Source organism: Anser anser, assembly GCF_964211835.1.
Source record: "Anser anser genome assembly, chromosome: 4".
Lineage (NCBI taxonomy): Eukaryota > Metazoa > Chordata > Aves > Anseriformes > Anatidae > Anser > Anser anser.
In genome coordinates this window covers 49,815,175-49,835,821 of record NC_139724.1, presented here as the reverse complement: position 1 = coordinate 49,835,821, position 20,647 = coordinate 49,815,175, and the positions used below count along the sequence as shown (strand labels likewise).

Genomic DNA, 20,647 nt, shown 5'->3' with positions numbered 1-20,647 from the left:
GAAGCAAGCTTTACAGTAACCTACAAATCATATCCCAAGCATTTACCTGGTATATTTCTCACATTAGTAATTTCAATTACAGCACACAGTCATTTGACAGGTTTTTGACACACAGTTTAGAGACACTTTTAAATTTATCGGAGGCTAAAGGCCCTCCTTATCTGATCCAGCTCAATCCAAATCCTTTCTGGGAGCAGCACAGCCCACACAGCATTGCAGTGAGGACAGACTGGAAGTGCTTGTGAAAGCAGATGGTTCAGTGGGCCGTGTTTGATTTGTAGGCATGCAGCTCATGTGAGCATGAAATATTTAATTTGGGAGCTATTCTAGTTTAAGCACTCTTACATAGGTGTTGTTTTTAAGTGCTGTGGTTCCTACTGTGTTTCCAGTAATAAAGATGAATGCGATTGTGCAAATTCCTTAAAATTATTAGTACAACTGGGGACTTCTGCCCAGACAGCTGCTTTCAGGCACAGCTATCATGATAGTTAAAATTAATTCAAGATGAGGTGACAAAGTTGCCTTGCTTCTGGACCAAAATAGGAACATTGATATCTCCATCCTGCCAAGGTGAGCTTGTAACCTCTAGAGCTGAAGGCGATGGAAACTCATGGGAATTATTTTGTATGAAAAAATTAATTACTCTTACTTAGAACTGGAAATAAGTCAAACTTAAAGCACTTAGGAAAACAGTGGAATGGTAAGTACTTTAGCAACAGTAAATGTTTTGGAAAAGATTTAGCTCAGAAAGCAGAGAGGGGTTCATCTTGTATGAATAGATAGAGACATTTTGACCTCTAGTGTCCTTTCTTTTCCTTTCCCTTGGCCTTCCCTCCCCACCAATCTTCAAGCACTAGGTAAAATGGAATATAGATCTATTTTTGTTGGTTTTGTTTTGTTTTAAAAAAGTTTACAAAATGAAATCCTATCGTAACTTTGGCTCTTTTTCATTTCAAAATTGAGAGGGATTAGAGCAGAACTTAAGTTATGTTTCATTTTGTTTTAATTTTTGAGGAGCACTGCAGGCAAATTTGCAGAATGAATGAAGTGAGTCTGGAATGAATGATTTCTCTAGACTGGATTCTATGTAGTGAGCGATACACAAGCACCACGCTGAATAATGAGAATAAAAATGAGCACTTTAAAACAAGCACCCTTCATGTTAGAGCCCTCAGGTTGCTAGAGTATTAATGGTGTGATGTAGTGCTGGACAGTGGTGTTCCTCTGAGGAGTTTTCAACTGCATAGACCTAGGGCTCCTTTTCAAATATCAAACCTACCTCCTCACCTGCACATCTGTGATATGTTCCCTCAACTGTGTCCATGGAACTGCTCATCTCTTTCCCTCATTTATACACAAAAAAACCCAACAACCTAGGTCAGCAATTAAGTAAGAGTTGTGCAGTTTGCCTTGTAAGCACTATGGTAACTGGTTTGGAGGGGAGACAGGAAAAAATTTTAAATAATTGAATGTTCCTGGTGTTCTCTTCGGGCTCCTCCTGGCCCTGCAGTTTGTCGCCATCTCTGGGCTGGAGGTTGTCTACCTGCTTGGTCATACTCCAGCTGAAGGGAGGCATCAAGTCTGCCAGGGTAGAAGTGAGCAGCTGGTGAGGGAGGAGAGAATGGACCTGTTAAAGGCAAGAAAAGATTAGGCAGTTATCATATGCCAAAATAAGTAATAACTGAACGACATCCTAACAACCTAGGTTTAGGCATTGCAACTATCAGCTCTTGTATCACTTGCCTTGTTTGGAGTTATTTCACTATACTCTGAAAAGCATCTATGGTGTGTATTTTGACAAGATAAAACAATGAAAAAGTCTAACATGACTAGCCTTAGCAGAGAAGTCTTTTCTATGTAGCTTACTGACATTTGAGACTTGTTCAGAGTCTCATAGATTTGCAATTCTAAATCCTGCTTGCCCGTAGGCTCCATATTGCTAAACCTAGCTGCATCAGAATTAAAATTCTGTACAAAGCTACAGTAATTTGGCAAGAAGGCATCTATCACAGCCTGTTATTGTTGAATAGAGGTGATAACACCTCCTTTGCAGTTTCACACGTTCCCTTTGTTTTAGCAGTGAGCTTTCCAGAATTAGGTGGCTAATTCTGACAAGGAGACGAAGCTTTTCTGGCACAAGGAACTCAAACTAAAATACTCTGGCTGCAGCTAAATTCTTTCAGAAAGTGCAGGTTATATTTGGAGAATACTTGACTCTTTTCTTAATGCATTTGATTGGTGCAATCCCCTAGGAGAAGTCTTCAGGGGCGAGGAAGCTTTCTAATGCACTTCTTCAAAGTCCTGTCTCTGTTAATATCCCTATGCCAAGAGAAGATATTCCATACAACCAGGAGGCTGCAATTTATAAATTAAAGACACCTAAGGGAGTAACTTCTTGTTCAGGTATAAGATACAGCTGTGTGCCTGGCATTTGTGAATATTTTGAATGCTTTCTCTTTTATGTCTATTGCAGAAAGCACATGAGAGGTATTAGTAGGTTTTTTTTTTTTTAATGAGGCTAAAACTGGGCACTCATATATTAAGCATATATATATGTTATATATAAACGTATATTTTCACATATTAGCTCCAAATCAGACTACTGCAATGGACTTGTGCAATCCAGCTTCTGTCTGAATTCTGTGGGTACATCAGCCCTGGTGCATGCATGTTTACATTTCTTCTTCTCTTTTGATATAGGTTGTTATTAGTGAAAAATCTGAAATCTCCCTAACTTATGTATAGACCCTGTATGCATCAGAGGGGATGTCTTTGTCCTGTTATAATTAGTAAACAAGGTTGCAACTATTGGATCCTAGTTCTCTGTGCTCCAGGGCAGAGGTAGGGATTTGTCACCTGAGGATGTGTATGCCACTAAAACTCATGCCACATCACCATTTTTCCTCAGTTCAGAAGTCTTAACATGCTCCAGGTTGAACACATTTGTTGGGCTTCACCTTTGTACTTTATTAATAAGTCCCTGTTTTCACAGTGATGGTGTATGTTTGAAACATGGCAGACTCGCTGTCTGTAAGGAAGTTAACACGTTAATCCAGCACCAAGGTTGAATTTAAAGCACTGTGATCATTCAGTGATGATTGGCTTTGGCTAGAATGAAACACTTGACCTTTGTAGGAGGAAACTTTTCTCATAAAATCAATAGAGAATCTTTCTTACAAAAATAGTGGAAGCTTCATGACCTAGTAAGAAGGTTTTGCCTTTTTAATATAATTGAGAAATCTCTTGTTGTCCTGACCAAAATGTAATTCAGTGTTCTCCTTTCCGGATAAACAAACAAACAAGCAAAAACCCTAAGAATTTAATAGCATGAAACAGAAGTATGTAGGCATGTAGTAACTTTCTGTAAAAGCGACTCTAAGACCTGTTAAATTTAAGAGGGTCTGGCACCCTTTCTGATTGCTTATTTCTTGAAGGTTACCTATTAAAGTGTAAGCAGAAAACCTAAGAACTCTATAGGGAATACATTGGCATTTACCTAGAAGAGTTGCATGCCATTATTTTTGATACTATAATATATTTGGTAAGCATGACACGATTTGTTGGTTCCGTTCAAATCTTGGAAGACAAGTGTTGGCATTCATTAGAGGATGGAGTCAGCACTCCTTGTAAGAATATCCGTAGAGGAAGGTTACAGGAGACCTGTGAAATTAATTGTTGTATAAGCTGAGAAGTCCCAGATCTGTTAAGTGCAGGGAGGGATCCTGCTTCTGCTACCTGTGTCACATTCATTTTGTGAAAGGCTTTCAGCCATACAGATTCATCTTTTTCATTTTGATGTCCACTAATCACAAATATTGACATAATTGACAGAACACTATTAGGAAGTCCCTAATAGCATGGAAAAGATTATACTGAGCAATAATGGTAAAAAATGAAGATTAATATTGGGTAGAAGGATATGTGATATTGGTTATCTCCATGCAAGCAAAGTGTCCCTGTCCTGCCTGTGACTAGCACGTAGCAAATCCAGTGGTTCCATTTAAACCAAACCACTAAGTGTAATTGCAATTTTACACAACGTAACACAATTTAATGCAATGTAATTTGACTCGAAATAAAATTAATGCAGTAAACTTGGCCAGGCGGTTGCAATTCTATAATCTTTTAGTTTTAGTATGACATAAGTTGTAGCATTTGTCAATACTAATAAAATATATAGGGTTTATTCTGTAAACTAAGAATTCTATTTTTTTCCTGCTATGTAAAACAATACTATTTGTTTTAATGTACAGTTAGATGTGGACAAATTCTAATGCTTTCTACTTCTCAAGTAGAAAACAGCCAAACTGACAGCTGGGGAAGGCCATATTTTTTCTTTTATCAGCATTTCTTTTTTTGTAATCTGTGTTGCCGTTGAAAACAATCAGCTAAAGAAACCCAGGGAAACTTAGCAGTTTTCAGATTTTTTTGTTTCAAAGAAGTGAACTTTTCTCCCTCTCAATCTGTTTTTTGGTAAAGGTTTGAGTATTTTCCAGTATTTGTTCTTTTCAGCACAGAGAATCTTTTTTTTAAGAGAAGATGGATTTATCAAAGATTTGAAGTTACATTTGTCATTGACATGCAAGCTAGACTAATTATTTAGGCTCCTTGAACCTAAAACATAGACAGAACAAGCTGGAAACATTCTCATTGTGCTTTCATGTAAAATTTTGGGGAAATTTATTCTGAGATCCTGGCAGCAGTGCTCTGGGACAAACATTTCTGGTAGTATTTTGGTACTTCTTGGAAACTGAAATAGAAATTACAGAAATCTTGTGAAAGCTTTTTAGACATTTTATTTAAAAATAGATGTTGAAAAGAACATTCCCAATTTTAGCCAAATGATTCATCTGCTTGCAGTGGGGTATCAACACTTGTACTCTGTTTGCTCACCTGCTTTTGTTTCCATAGCTGAGCCCCGTGTTTCCTGTTGTTGGCATACACATACAGCTTCTATAGCTGGCATTCAGTTCTATTTAGTTTTACCTTCCTGCTCATTTGTTTGAACAATTTGTTTAATTTTTTATTTCCTATAGAGTTCTCTCAAATCTAACTCTTTGCATCATCTGAATTTCATAATTCCTTGTGAGCACTTGGTCATTCCAGCACCACTGGTTTATAATAGTTATAAACCAGTTATATACTGGTTATAAAACAATTGAAGTAATGGTTTTAGTTAACACTGGGCATATAAATACTGAAATACGGAAGTGAAATAATGTGGGAAGTTATTGCAACAATTTTTATTTTTTGATCTGTGATATTAGCTGATGAACCATTTCTAAACATCCAGAAAAATGCTTAGTAACTTGATCTTTTTTGATGCCCAATATCACTTTCATTTAATAATGCTTACTTAGAGAAATGATGGTGTTGAATAATCTCTGCGTTACTCTGAGAAAAGGGAGAAAACAAAGATACAAACAAATACCAGATCAGTGCACTGAAAGTTTTATGAGAGGGAGGTTGGATCTCCTTTTATTGCCAATTAAAAATAGAGTTGGATGGTGAGAAACAAAAACTTAAACTACCTTCCTGCCAGTCCACCTTCTTCCGAGGCTCAATCAACTTCCCTCCCTCATGCCTGACTCCTGTCTCCCCTGGTCCCTGAGAGGCACGAAAATGGCGGGCTGTTGCCAGCCCCTAACGATTCCTTCTCTGCCACTTTTTCCTCCTCATGCTTTTCCCCATGTGCATGGTGGGGTCCCTCCCACTGGACGCAGTCCCACAGGATAAACCTGTTCCTGCGTGGGCTCTCCACAGGCCACAGTTCCTTCAGGGTATATCCTGCTCGGACCTGGGGCCCTCCATGAGCTCCACCACATTCCCTCCACAGGCTGTAGCGTGGTTATCTGCTCCGATGTGGGCACTCCACAGGCTGCAGGGTGCCTGAAGCACCTCCTTCTTCTTTGATGTTACTGTCTGCAAGGCTTTTCCCTCACTCTGTGTGCAGCTTTTTGTCCGTTATTATATTCCCAGAAGCACCACCAGCTTCACTGAGGGGCTCAACTGTGCCCACTGGTGGCTCCCTTGGAACTGTCTGGAACCAGCTGGAACCGCCTGGAACTGTCTGGAACCTCTGGAACCACCTGGAACTGTTTGGAACCAGCCGGAACCAGTTTGAACTGGCTGAAACCAGCTGGAATCAGCTGTGTCTGGCATGGGGTAGACTCCCGTTGTGTGTTCCTTTCATCTCCCTTTGGTGCCTGCTGCTTGAACTGGCTTTCTTTCAGATTTCTGGCTGTTTCCTGCCTTAGGCATTTTCTCACTGAGAGAAAGTGGGTGCGTTTAAGTATCTCTGCGCCTGACAGTTGACATATTTATCTCCTGCTACCTTGCTGGTGAAGATGCCCTTTTAAGGTTGTTGCAGAAAAGAAAGAAAAATAGCACCGATCTATAGGATTGTCAGAAGTTGTTATTTATTGCTGGGGTAGCAGCAGTTCCAAAAATGTGTTGGACGCTTCTCCAACTTACAGAGAGATTTAATGCTTGTCTAGAAGAACATGGAAACCATATCATTAGAGCAATCATACCTTGGGAATTCAAAAATAGCATAGGAAGGCTTCCTAATCCATGCTTTTTTGACGTGGAGACAGAGAGAAAACAGGAAGGTTTCCAGGTGAGTGAAAATATCTGCTAGAGTGAAAAATTACTCAGTGTGCTGAAATAAAAAAGCAAAGACAAACATGCTGCTGTTGCTATGCCGTACTTTCTCAGCTACATATATTTCATTCTTCCACTCTACATATATTTTCTGTCTGTCACGTTGGAGGCGGTGATGGGTTACACAGCCAGGCATACCTGCAAAGGGGTATCTAAATTGCTATAAAATGTAACTGACTTGATGTAACGTGCAGTGTTTACAACATCTGTCATACAGAGAAATATTTCTGAGAATTTATCATTGCAAGCAACATCCAATAAGAATCCATTAAATATTATAATATAGATTATATTAATAAATTCCTATTCAAATAAACAATAACTCGTTTTACAAACAGTTGCTTTTTAAAAGGGATTCTACATCTAATATGTATTTCTTATTGCAAGGAATAGCTTCTGCAGAAGATGCATTTTCCAATTTGAAAAATAAACACAGTAAAGATATTCATCTATTGCTTCACTATTGAGAAACAGAGCTATTTAAGTGAAGAGAAGGTATGACGCTGAATAATAAAATGGGCACATTAATCTTTTCTAGGAACTGGAGTTGTAGCCCATTACAGTTATCAAAAGATGATTTTTTGAATAACTGTATAAAATTCACCATGTTTCCTTGAGGTGAAAAACAACCTAGCAAGAAGGCTTTATAGTTTGAAAACCAAAAAAAGCTTTTAAAATTATTTTTTGTTTATTCAACAAAACTACAAATGCCAAATTGGCAATTTCCAAGTATGTTCTGAAATATCTCCTCTACTTAGATGAAGGGGGAAAAAGACAAAATTTCTAACAGAAATGTTATTTCTTATCAGTCCTTATCTGATATTTAAATAGATATTAATTAGTTTTAACCTGTGTAAAGGGTACCCTATTATCTGTTTCATTTAATTCCACTGGCTAATGCTGAGGATTTTTCTATTTATTTTCAGATCTATTTATTTAGATCAAGTTGGGAAAGGCAAGTAAAGTTGTTTGAATTTTGAAGCTTTCTTTAATGTATTATAAAAACCTGAAGATTATGTGTGTGTGTGTATGTGTATGTTTATACGCATGTATCTGTTTTACCTTGGGTATTACTTACTAGTGTTGGTAGAAGGCTTGGGAACCTGGCTGCTGGTAAGGGGCAGTTCCACCTGTCAAATGAATGGTTATTAATGTGCTTGCTGGAAAGGTTATATATTTTATTCCTTGAAATGTCCTGGAATTGAAAGAAAAATTGTTCTGTAGTAATCTGTGTGGGTTGTTTCAAGAGGAGGATAAGCTCGAAAGTCGTGATACACACAAATAACAACTGAAATACAATGAATGCTCTCCAGTCCTTTTAAGTGACTTTTCTTCCTTTGTTTGAGCCTTTTGCTTTTATTATAGTTTTATAGAACTAGATACATAATCACCAGTTGAGTTTGTCTTTCAATAAACATGGTGTTTTATTAAATAAACACAACAAACATTGAGAGGCCTGAGCAAGAAACTATATCGTGGTAGAAGACTGTCAAATTTTCAGACAGGAAAGTTTCTTTTTCCCCCACCCCAGCCTCTCATCTCTGGAGGTTTCTGCACCTCATGTTTTACATCCTTAGGATAGCTAGAAGGAATTAGGGAAACTATTGTCCCTCACCGCTCAATTTTCTGCCTTTTCTTTTTATATGAGAGAGAAAGTTTTGAAGGTTAAAAACTCTTCAGGGATGAAACTATTGATTACCATGAAGTTGTATTAATCTTGTCTGGATAACATAGTTTTTTGCATACAGATTTCTTGAAGGGAGAAGATGCAAGTCAGTTCAATCCTACTTCTTAATTTACAGGTAACAGATTTACAAGAGGGGAAAAGTACAAATACTTCTGCACCACATGTTACCATCTAAGCCAGCCATGATACATCAATGTGAGGTAGATATGAATCGCAAGGTGACAGCAAGTGAAAACATCCATCAGGATGAAGGTACTGGGTTGCCAGTAAACAATGGCCACAGTTTCAGGGTCAAATTATCTTATTAGAACAAGTTGAAAAACTGTCTAGAACCAGCTGTAAAAATACCATGTTTAATTTGCTTCTATAGCTAGTTAGAAAACAAATTCTTAAATGCACAGCAAAGGAGGCATCTTAGACCAGTTGTCAGCTAAAACGATTGCACAGACCTGACACAACTCTCAGCTGTGAGTTTCTCCCCATGTACTGCTGTTAGCAGGAGGGGGACTGCCAGTGAAGTGCTCCCTTTGACACTTCTCCCTACAGAGAAGAAAAAGCCCAGTATGCCATTCACAGAGCTGGTGGCCCCAAAGAATTCTCCAGTGAGGCATCGTCTCATTCTACTCACTTTACCAGAGACAACATCTCTGCTCATGCTCTGCCAGATTTACAAACGTCTTGTGTTTTTTATTTTTTTTCTTTTTTCACAGAAATCCTTGCCTTTGTTTCCCTCGATTGTGATGCTTGTGCATTGAACAACTTCACTGGTCTTGCAAAGTCACCATCCTGTCCTCATTTAAATTGTAAATGATTTTTTTGTATTACAGACTGCAAAAGTCTCTATCAAGCACCACAATCTTGAACTCACAAGGCCTGGATCTGGGTGCTTTGGACCTATGTGTATGCCCGATTTTGTGTAGCAGCAGCTTTACCCATGAGGTAGTTCTCAGTGCTCTGTGGGGCCGAAGGAACTGGATGGTTACTTGAATAGGGTGTTTGAACATTTGGTCCCCTTTTTCCCCAGGATGTTGCTGCAAGCCCCAAGTTGGACCATGGCAGTCTGTGTTAAGAGCTTTGCATCATTTACCAGCTTAGACACAATGACTGCTTTGGTGTTGTTAAAGGTAGCAGAATGCATTTTTGCGCCTGTCAAATGCTTCATTTCAGGCAAGCCTTGGATGAAATGAAGAGATGAGGCAGGGATCCCCCCTCTTAATTATTGAACCCTTCGCTGGTTTGTCCTCAGAAGTTTTTGCTTTTTGCCATGGATGACCTGTGGTGGCTGTGATAAAAACACAAAGCCTGTCAAAAGGAATCTGCTACAGCATCAGGATGCTTGCGTTTGCTGCCTGCTGGTGCATGGCATTGCTGACTACTTTCTGCTTCTAGAGAGTTGTTTTTGTGCGTCTCTAGTTACCCAAAGGTGAGGTCACTCAGTTCATTAATGATTTATGTTTATATAGTGTGTTCTTCAGAGGGCTTCTAAGACTGCTAGCAAATTTATTTCTGCACCAGAAAGTAGCTGAAACACGTTGTTAATGATTTTGTTACAGATTGAGGAGATAGATAGATGAAATTTCATGCTTTCCCCTCTATTCTTGGGTTTAAGTTAGGGTTAGGCATAATTAATCCATGAGGCATCTGCTCTCTGTGCACTTTGTGATATGAGATTCCTCAAGAAGGAGTTTCTCAGGCTTTTCTGTTCCCTTTTTTTCTACTTTCAAGGTCTTTTGACAGTTTTGAAAATAAGTAGCAAGGCCTGAGTCTTTTACTCTCACTGATGTGGAGCAGGATCCTACTCCACAGGCAATTTTATAACCTCATTTAAGTCAGCCTGTAGCACAGAATTCAATTTAGATCAAATAAAGGTAATAGAATCTGGTCACATAGTATTGGAAATAACAATTTTTCTAGCTGTGTTTGGAAATATTGTGGGTATATACTTAGGAATGATTTTTTTTTTAGCCATAGAACAGTGTTTTTATTTGCACTTTAAATGGGCAGAAAAGAACCGAAGGAATTTTACCTTCAAAACCAATGAAAAAGGATTCTTGCATCAGCTGATGACCTGCTTTATCATTTAAAGCAATGCAAGAGAAGCAATAATATATTTTCTTCTGGACATTAGAGTTATAATTGGCACCGTAAAGAGAACTAAAATTGTCAATCTTAGCAGTGAAGTGAAGAAACGGTCATGTTTCACATTTGTCACTTTCAGAGCGTGTTAGAAGCATTTCTAATCGAAGATGTTTGTGGTCCTTGAGAAAGAACATGATATATTGTTGTAAAAGGAAAAGGCACCCACCTTTTCTGAAGGCAGTGCTATGTATAAGCTGTGCAGAAGAGAAGCCTCAGCCAAGGGAAAGTTTGGACTCGCATTTATTTCTTGACACTTTGCACTTCAATTCTGGCAGCCTAAGTGTAGCTAAACACCGCAATAAAGTGTGCTTTGATTCACACCTGAATACCTCCCCTGGCTGATGCTAGCCAAGTGTGAAGAGCTCTGCAGGATGGTTACTCAGAGGAGTTCTCCCTAACACAGCACATCCCGGGTAAAATTGCAGTTTTATTTAGTTGCTGTTCATCATCAGGTAAGGCAGAACTGCAGCATGCTTTGTGGCTGTGCTGCAGCATTGCTGCATGTTGATGCTTTCCAAAACTATCCCTAGTCCTTACTGCAAAGCTACCAAGCTCCCTTACACCCAGGTGAGTTTTCCCTGTTCCATGCCTCAGCAGCAGTCAGATAGTGCAGGTCAAACGGTTTCATTTATCCATCCCTATGTCCCCCAGTGTCTCTAGATGCAGCTGTGCTGCTCGCCAGTGCAAATGTAATTAACCTTTGCTGCCCCTCCCTGTGCTGGAGTGAAGTGAGAGAGTGCAGAGGTGAGCGGGCACACAGCTGCGAAGTGTGTGCGTGCAGGGGGATGGTTAGCCCTGCAAAATCTGCATTTTTCATGTCAAGGCCTAACAGGGTTTTCTGAGAAGACTGTTCCTGCCTTTCAGTTTGGGAGATCAAAGCTTCCTTCTGACTCTGCCTTTTGCATGCGTTTGAATTTTATCTGTACGACATTACTGGGGAGATGCTTTTTAATGGTGTCAGTCTGACCCAGAAAAATTACAGCGTCAACAGCAATGGCTCAGCAGGTCTGACAAGGTTAATCCAATTTTATCCTGTTTACTTATGTCATTTGTTGGCTTGTGATAAATAGGCTTGTACGTGAGAAAAAATAGGAAAGTTTTCCTACTTCTGTTTCCTAGACCTGGAAATTACCTTCCAGGTTTCTTCCCTTCCATTTTCACAGAACCACAGGACGGCTGAGGCTGGCAGGGCCTCTGGAGCCTACCTGGTCCCAGCCCTGCTCCAGCACGGCCACCCAGAGCTGGCTGCCCAGCACCACGTCCAGGCGGCTTCTGAAGATCTCCAAGGAGGGAGAGTCCACAGCCTCTCTGGGCTGCCTGTGCCAGGGCTCTGTCACCCACACAGCCAAAGTGTTTCCTGATGTTCAGGGGGCACCTCCCATGTTTCAGTTTGTGTCCACTGCCTCTTATCCTCTCACTGGGCACCACTGAAAAGAGGCTGGACCTATCTTATTACACTTCTTCCTAGGTTATTATGTGCCTTTTTAGGTATTGTTGAGCCACACAGTCTGGTTTTGGTTGGTGGGTTGTGGTGTTTTTGTTTTTGTTTGTTTGTTTGTTTGTTTGTTTTTCCTTTACCTTTTACTTGGGTTTGCACCTCAAAAGAGGATTTCTGAAAATAACAGGGGAAGGAGATCTGGGGTCCACCCGCTGACCTCTACCACTATTGAAAACTGAGATTTGAGCATTTCAACTGCTTGTTTTTACCCCAAGCACCTAGCAGCTATATGAATTAAATGATATTTTGTGAGATCTTAGAGTTCCAGGACATGATACATATCAGTGGTAATAGATGTGCTAAGTTGTCAAGTTTTCTTATCCTATGATTCATGTGCTTCTTTTCAAGATATTATTTACTAGCCGTGACTTACATTTTTTTCTATTTGTAGTGTTTTTAAATACTAGCTCTGAATCCTTAGCTTCTTTCTTGTCTTTCAAGAAAGTTTACAATGAATGTAATTTTGGCTGAGGAGGGAGAGTTTGGTTAACAAAACCTTGTTTGGTTATTTTTTTCTGCATATGGAGCAAACCCACAATTTGCCCATGAAGTTTGGATGGATAAGAGAAGGGTGCTCATTAGTATGTTGGCAGCCCCTTTTGAAATTAAATTCCCTCTGATACTTTTCTTAAGCGTTTTTATTCAAACCCCTGTAACTTGCAGAAAGCTAGGAAAATGCAGGTCAGATTGTATCTGCTGGCATATTATTTTTCTCTAAATGCATCCTGGTAATCAGAGTGAGGGGATTCATTCCACTTGGCCAGTCCAAACCCCAGACTTTGGGAAGGAAACAATGTCAGATAAACCGAACCTGCCATTTCAGCCCACGTGGGAAAAATGTGTGCTGCTGGGTGAGCACCTTGTTTCCATGGCTCTGCGTGTGTGTAGGCACATGCACCCGTGAATGTCTGGGGATTGTGCTCCTTTCAGGAGGTGGCCCCAAATGGACTAGGGAGTCAAACTCAAGTTTGGCACCATCATGCAAGGGAAATACGATCTCCAGAGATGATTTATTCTCTTTGCTGTTTGCAGTTGTGATGAACATCTCATGGCAAGCTTTTATTGGGTAAGTAGCCTGAAAAAAATGCCTTATTTACTGATATTCTGTAATTTATAGGTGCGTCAAATACTTTAATTAATTAATTTGTGTGCGAGCATTGCGTGATGAAAATTAATTTGAAGATTACAGTTTTTAAATGTTGTAACGCTGTTTCTAGTGCAGAATGACCTACCAGCTTCTAAAGAAAACATGCATTTCGTAGAGGGATCATCTGCTTGCTTGCGATAAGAAACACTGAGTCACAGCTTTCGGTATTTAAACTGAAAGATATCTCTGTGCTCTACTGCTTTTTTCAGGAGTTGTTGATACTGGCTTTCTCTGTCTGACGGGAAACACTTTTTTTTTTTCTTCTTCTTTAAATCAGAGTCTTCCTTTGCATGGGAAAGAAAGTATTCTGTGAGTAGTAAGGTTAAGGTTGGAATAGAGGATCTTAGAGCTCTTTTCCAACTGGAATGATTCTATGCTAAGGACGCTTATATTTACCTGTGCAATGCTAGGCACATTATTTTCCTTTTGGAGTTTTCCTCAGCCATCCTGAGAAGTTGAAGCATGCTCTTGGAAAAACAGGATCTGTCGAGATGAATGGACATTTAGAGATGGGGGGGAAAGATACGGGAGGGCCCTTCACTGGTACAATTTTTGATGATTTGCCATGCTGAGTTGCCTACCGGTCTTGTGGTGCATGGCAAAATAACAACTCCTTGGCCTATGTACAAGAACGACTATTGTCTGAGGAGCTGGAAATAGACCAGCCGGTAATTTACCACTCATAACTCTAGTACTGTGGCAGCTATTTTCAGGGAGCTGCTTTTATAACATTTTTTTTTTCCATTTCTGAAGATTTGTACTATTATTATTTCTTGAGGTAGAGTGTAGATTGTGAGAAGGTGAAATGCAGAATACGGTGCTATCTGTCCTACAACAGCCTGAGAAAATAAAGCAGCTTTTTCTTTCCTGATTTTCATTCTGGTTAGGTGTTTCACAGGCTCTGGGGCCTGGCATACTTATTACTGCTAGGGTAATAGCAGTTACTTACTTTTTTTAATTACTTACTGGGTGCTACTTATTACTGTGGGATGCAGTAACTTTCCCCAAGCATATGCAGAGTATGCATCTGCGTAGCTTTTTACGCTGAAAATTTATATTTCTAACACCACACTGCATTTTATGGCTGATTTGGAAAGAAAAGATATAGAGTGGTTTCCTGAAATAATCTTTCAGGCACCAAGTCTTTCATTCTGGCCTGCCTGCTGGAATTTCCTTTTCATCAAAATGTTTCCCTATCCACCTGCATCCACTTTCCCCTGAGAGGAAAAAGAATGCTACTAAACAGAAGGAAGACATTTTTTATTTGCTTATTACTGCCAGAGCAGTTGCTGGAATGCTTCATGAGCTTACAAGTAAACACTGACCATGCTTTAAGTTTCTTCTTCTTGCACCTTGAGCAGTGGAAGTCCATATTATACCCAGGATTTCAAAGTCCTTCAGATTCTAATTTTCAGGAATACTGAACTAAATCAGAGATTGGTCCATCGCTCACATGCCCCAAAACCTTAACCAGCAGATTGAAAACTGATTCTGCATACTGACAGCCACTGGTAGATTTACCACTCCTCTGGGATGCGTGCAAGGCGATAGACCCCAAGTCTCTTGCTTACAGCAGGCTCTTTCCTGCAGGTGCGTTGAACTCCTGGTGCCTGCATTGCCAGAGCCATCAGCAGAAATGTCAGGTGCAGGAAGGGCAGAGAAACGTGAAATTAGCAGCCAGTCCCCCTGAGAGCGACTCTGCTCTGCCAGCTACCTGATGTCTGCAGGGCAGGGACTGTCAGAGAGACTGGACTGGAAATGGCTTTTGATTGCACGTAGGATTTACAGGTATGAACTAATAGAGTTCCTTGAACTGACGATTAATGGGAGTATGGGGGCTTTTTTGATCAAAAGGGGAATGCATTTATGCCTGTTTTGCTAGAACACGACCTGGTATCCTCTTGCAGGTCACAAACTGTCCATGCCCTAACGGCTGCACGTGCTTTTCAGTACTGCCCACAAACAAGAGGGTAGTGCTGAGTCAATGTGTGAAAACTAGATCTGAGATCGATGTGCCTGTATGAGATTTTTAACATCTGGAGTTCCCAGTTACTCACAGCTACCAGCAGATCAAGACTTGCAGTTTGTCACAGCGTATGAGTACCTTCCTTTTTTTTTTTTTTTAATTGCAACTGATGAGCTCAGGATGTTTTCATATTACTTTTTCATGTTTCGTTCACACCTTGGAGACATCCTGAGTGTTATGAGTAGTGCAGAGTCAACTGTGTGCTAATATGCCATTTCTCAGCTTGAACTGACCTTGCCTCCCCCAAGTGCATTTTCTGGGATCACCACCAATCCTTTATCTGTGTTCTGGCAGCCTGAGAGCACCCACCAGCACTTCGCCCATGAACTTCAGCAGCACCTGAGTCCTGGGGCTAAGAATCCCACAATTTAATGCCTGCAAACTGATGGCAAGCTGTTCTCTTTGGATTCCCAATGGTTGAAGACCATACTTATCCCTGTCTTGCCAAATGGAGCATGGTTGTGCTGATTCCCTGATTACATTGTTCCTACAAAATACTCATATTTGTAGCTCCCTGAAAATACAAGTGATTGTGTGAATGAATATAACAAATGCTATTTTGTATGTGTTACAGTATGGAAATAGGATAGATGCTACAAAACGTGTTTTGTACACACTTATTTTTAGTTACATACAAATTGAAGTTTCAAAATGCCCTAAGACAAGTCAAAAAACTTTTAAGGAAACTCCTACATCATGTTCTTTTTCAAACTTGCAAAGTTAGTTTCAATTTTTTTAAAGTAAAACATAAGTCTTGTGAAAACAAAAGAAGAATTGGTGAAAGTACTAGTTCAGTTGCTTTGTCCAATTTTACAGTTTGTTTTCACCCATTTAAAATTTTCCTCTTTTGTAGTTTATTCAGATAGATTACTATAGTTTGATTTTGTTGTAGGCGTTTTTGTTTTTGTTCTTGTTTTTACAGTAGGAAGCTTTATTAAAAAAGGCATTCCATTCTTTTTGCCAGAAAAGTATTTAAAACTTTATTTTTAAATGCTGTAGTTGAAGGAATATTAAAGTTATGATAAGCTCTTAATTTAATTTTCAGAAGTTGCTTTTTTTTTTTTGAGAAACTAGAGTCAAATACCACATTTTTAGTTCAGCCAAAACTACAGTAAAAACAGTGACATATTTTTACTGAGATATAATCGATTTAGTATTGCAGGATATGGCTGTTTGGAAGGAAAAATAAGAAAGTGTTTGCTATTTCACTAGTTAGAAAGAGTAAAGAAAGACCACTTTGTATGAAACTCTCAGAGGGAAATCTGAAGCTAATGAAAGTTTCTCTGGTTGCAATATATTTTCTTTCTTTCTTTCTTTCTTTGGACTGCAAACACCTTAAACCATTTACAAGAGATGTGATAAGTCTGGAGTTGCTCCACACCCTGGAAAGAGAGAAAGAAAAAAAATAAAAATGCAAACTCTTAGTCTAGTCTTGAAAAGACGAACTAAAATTCTTTCTTTCCCCCTTATGCCTAGACAGTCTGGGAGAAGAATGCTAACCACTGGTCCCTAGGATTGTATTCTGCTTCCTGATTGCTTATCTTAAAGAAAAATCCCCATCTGAGAGAGAGAGAAAGACTGTGTGAAAGTAGAGAACAACACACTCCATCTTAGAAAAGGTAAGGAATCACTTTTTCTGCTGATCCTGTAGTGGTGTTTTTTTTCAATAGATTTTCTGCTGATCACTGTAAGTGATATCTTCATTTAATGACTGGTTAAGTTGAACGAAATAAAAATGCAGATAATGAATACTAAAGCACTGATTTTAACCTGCACGTTCTAATTTATAAACAACAAAGAGCATTTTCATACTAAAAGAAGAATGTAATGCATGTATTATTGTACTTGGAACTATTTTTTTGTGTAGCTTTTGTGCATTTTTTTGAGAAAAATAAACAAACCAATAAGTACTGCACATGACATCAAATACTTTATTTCATTTTGACCTCTGAAGTTATTCTTACCCATGCAAAGGTTTATGTAGTCTCCAGTCTACCGAGCAACTCTAATTTTGCCAAGGCAGAAATATGGCATGTTTGCAGAATGCTGCCACTGGGAATTAGTGTTAAGTAATTGTCCACCATTTAGGCTTTTATCAGAACAGATCTGTGCTGTTTTCCTTTCTGCAAGGTTTTTGATTGATTGCTTATCTGTGAAATGTTTACAACCCTGCTTCCTTAGATGCTTCAGTTCTAATGAGTATTGGACAAAGCTGAAAACAGCTGAAACATACCGAATTGTGTGAGTTTCCTCTGAAAGTGGAATGACAGCAGAAAAGGATTTTGTCCATTCAGATTTTATTTTATTTAGTTTTTGTCTGTGAGAAATATTGGAGTTATGATAGGTAATGACTTATTCATAGAGCATCCATTCTGGAATATAGTCCTAGGGCAGACATGTTCATCAATGACTTTATCTATGAATGCCTACTCAGTTTGCTTTAGCCTACAGTCAAAATTTGCTTGCAGGACTACTGTCTGTCTTAGCATTCACCATGTGCTGTTAATGCACTCTGCATTTCTATAAAACTGGGGTTCAGTGTTTACCTGATGTAGAGATGCTGTCTTTGTTTTTTCAGGAAAAAAAAATACATTTATATATATGGTTCTGTTTTTCACAGTTATTCATGTCATTTGGGGAATCTGTTCTCTCTAACCAATGTTACCCAGTAAATTAACAAGGACTGTTGTTATCTAAGAGCCCTACCTTACTTTTGACTATCATGCTAAAATGTATGTTTGACTGGTGTGGTATGTGGAAAGAGAATGAATCATAGGCTGATATTGTCAACTTTTCTTTAATGATCAGCTGGAATGCTATGGTGTGATTTCATTGGAAAAAAGTGCTGTTTTCTTGAGATAGTCGTAGTCATGAGAATATTTTTTCTCTCATAGAAACCTTCGCCTCTGGTGAGGCCACACACAAAATTGTTTTCTGTTACTGTAATATGGGTAGGACATTTTTTATTTTTTTTAAAAACAGGAAGATATGAAGTGTGCCACGACCAATGGAAGGTGCTTTGTAAATGCAGGATGCTTCCTGCCTGCTCTCTCTAACCTCAACTTTCCATGACAGTTGTGTGTAAGGATGGTAGGTTCTGACCTTTCTCTTGTTCCTTTTTAATAGACTTCATTTATTCATGCAATATGGCAGTTTTCAAATAGCACATTTTTCACTTTGCTGTGCCTCAGTACAATAACAGATGGATATTCAGAGAGCAGCATGCGAGTGGTAAGTTACAGTATCATCTTCAGATTGGCTAAAATGCATTTCATAAATAAAGTATACAAGACATACATTTCTGTATAGAATTTGCATGTAATTCTTGTTCCAAGCGAATTAAAGCTAGCTTTTTTCCTACAATGTACCCAGTGTTCTTTCCTAATCCTCTCCCCCACATTGTTAGAATATTAATTTTTTCTGCAGAAAACAGAAGCAAAACTTTAATAGGAAATAATTTGTACTATGAGTAGATGTTTTGCTTATCTATGAGTCATTTTTTTGTAAATGATTTGTAAATTCCTGAACGAGTTTGTTGAAATCTAATATTTAATACATACATTTTCTATAGCTCCTTCTACAATTTCACATTTTCTAGGTTAAAATGCTTACAGCTTCAGATACATATTTATCCTCTCCTGGTTCTCCAAGGGCTTCGATTTTCCTTCACGATGTGCTTTTTGTTTTCATTCTTCATGGAGAATAGAAAAACCTTTGTTCTTTTCTGCTCTATTGAAGTTTCTGATTTCATTTGTATCATTCTAAATTGTTTTTCCCTTTATTCTGTTAATTTGTTTTCTTTCTTTTGGATTGCTTGTTCTTTATGTTTACCCAATTAAGATTTCTTACTTACTGTAACTGATTACTATGTTTGCACTTGATTGTAATCTTTCAGTCACTTTAGTGGAAGTACAAACTACAAGGATTTTATAAAATGAATCACTGTGTAATAACCAACTATGTGAATAATCTATTTCCTTATTTTAATGAATCATAGAATCATTAAGGTTGGAAAAGACCTTCAAGATCATCTGGTCCAACCATCCTCCTACCACCAGTATCACCCACTAGACCATGTCCCTAAGCACCACGTCCAATCTTTCCTTAAACACCCCCAGGGACGGTGACTCCACCGCCTCCCTGCAGAAGAGGTCCTGCCAAGAGGTCTTGGTTTAGTCAACATTATGTTGCAGCATCTGTTCATGATTCATTTTCTAAATTTCCAGGCTTCTTTTTGTTACACTTGCAATGAATTTTAATGATAATTAAAATAAGCCTCAATGTGAAAATCTGTGGAATGTGAATGAATTGCTTGTCTTCTCAAATTTAATATAGCAAAAACAGACAGGAAGTTTTTCACTGTAAACAGACTCTGATTTCATGCTCTTCTGCACAAAAGCAAGCCAAGGCCGAGTTGCAGAACAAAGTCATATCCTCATTATAGCACAGTGCAGGAGTCATCCTTGCACACTGGAGGAAGCTTCTCATTTAATCTGTGGTGTGCTCATACAGTGCCTTTGGCCATGGTTGGAACCCAAGGTATCATGCTGTAGAGCTCAGCTGGGTTGCTCCATGCTTTCACCAGATGGAAAAAGTATCTAGAAAAGTCAGCTGTGCTTACTACAGCCATGTCTGCCCACCACGTGGCCCTCCGCAGTGTGTGTCCTGCTTAGAAAGAATCAGCTGGTTTGTCCCTTCCATGACTGAGGAAGAAAAAGCAAGAAGATAATCCGAGAGTCACAGCAATCTGAAATAATGATTACACTTCTATGAAAAGTATTTTTGAATATGCAATTAACTGGTGAGTTCAGAGCCTGCAGCACTACACAGAACTGTGCAGCAGGAGTTGAAAACTCGTGTGGTTAAATTCATCTGCTGATGGTAGGGTGATGAATACAGGACTTGCACAGTAAAATCCTGAAGATTTTGACGATCTGAAAAGTATGCTGTAAATATCAAATAATTGTTTCATATTTCATTTGGGTAATGTACTGGTTGTGTCTATTTTGTAATTATTATTGGCAGGGAAGTGGGAAGGCAATAGGAAGGTCTGCTGTAATGCAGAAGCTACACCGGCCTCTGTGAATTTTAAGATTCCCAGGAGAACCTAGAGAAAGCAAAGCATATGGCACAGGCTGCTTTACAAAAATTTCCTCTTACAAGTGATACTGTCAGCATGGAGAACAGAGTTATTTGTGATCAATTTGCTTTGAAGTAATGGTAGCACATCTATAAACATAACAAGTTACCATATCATGGTTTTCACGTTCTTTAAAACTCTCAATGTAGAACTTCACTAATTAACTTTCTCGTCTGTTGTGTTTCCCTAGGAAGCTTTCCAGAATGCAAAAAACTTGTGTAGGTGCAAGAATTGTTTGTTCTACCTTTACTTCCCTTGGATATGGTGGATGGTACATATATATATATATATATATATGTCAAAAATCAGAGCAGTATTTATGTTCAGCCTGTAGATGCCTGTATGTT

The 20,647-nt window shown here is 38.9% G+C and overlaps 1 protein-coding gene across 12 annotated transcripts in view; it reads left to right on the top strand.

Moving 5' to 3' along the window:
* The window catches only part of CRACD (capping protein inhibiting regulator of actin dynamics), a 129,501-nt gene that overhangs the window by 41,894 nt on the left and 66,960 nt on the right, over positions 1-20,647 (top strand). For 7 of the 12 annotated variants that reach the window (XM_083836154.1, XM_083836152.1, XM_083836146.1 and 4 more), the window contains one exon: positions 16,637-16,779. The gene's annotated coding sequence lies outside the window, so the exon portion shown is untranslated. Of the gene's footprint in view, positions 1-12,112; positions 13,054-16,636; positions 16,780-20,495; positions 20,519-20,647 lie in introns of those variants that run through there. The other 5 variants (XM_083836155.1, XM_083836151.1, XM_083836142.1 and 2 more) reach the window with 4 other exon arrangements.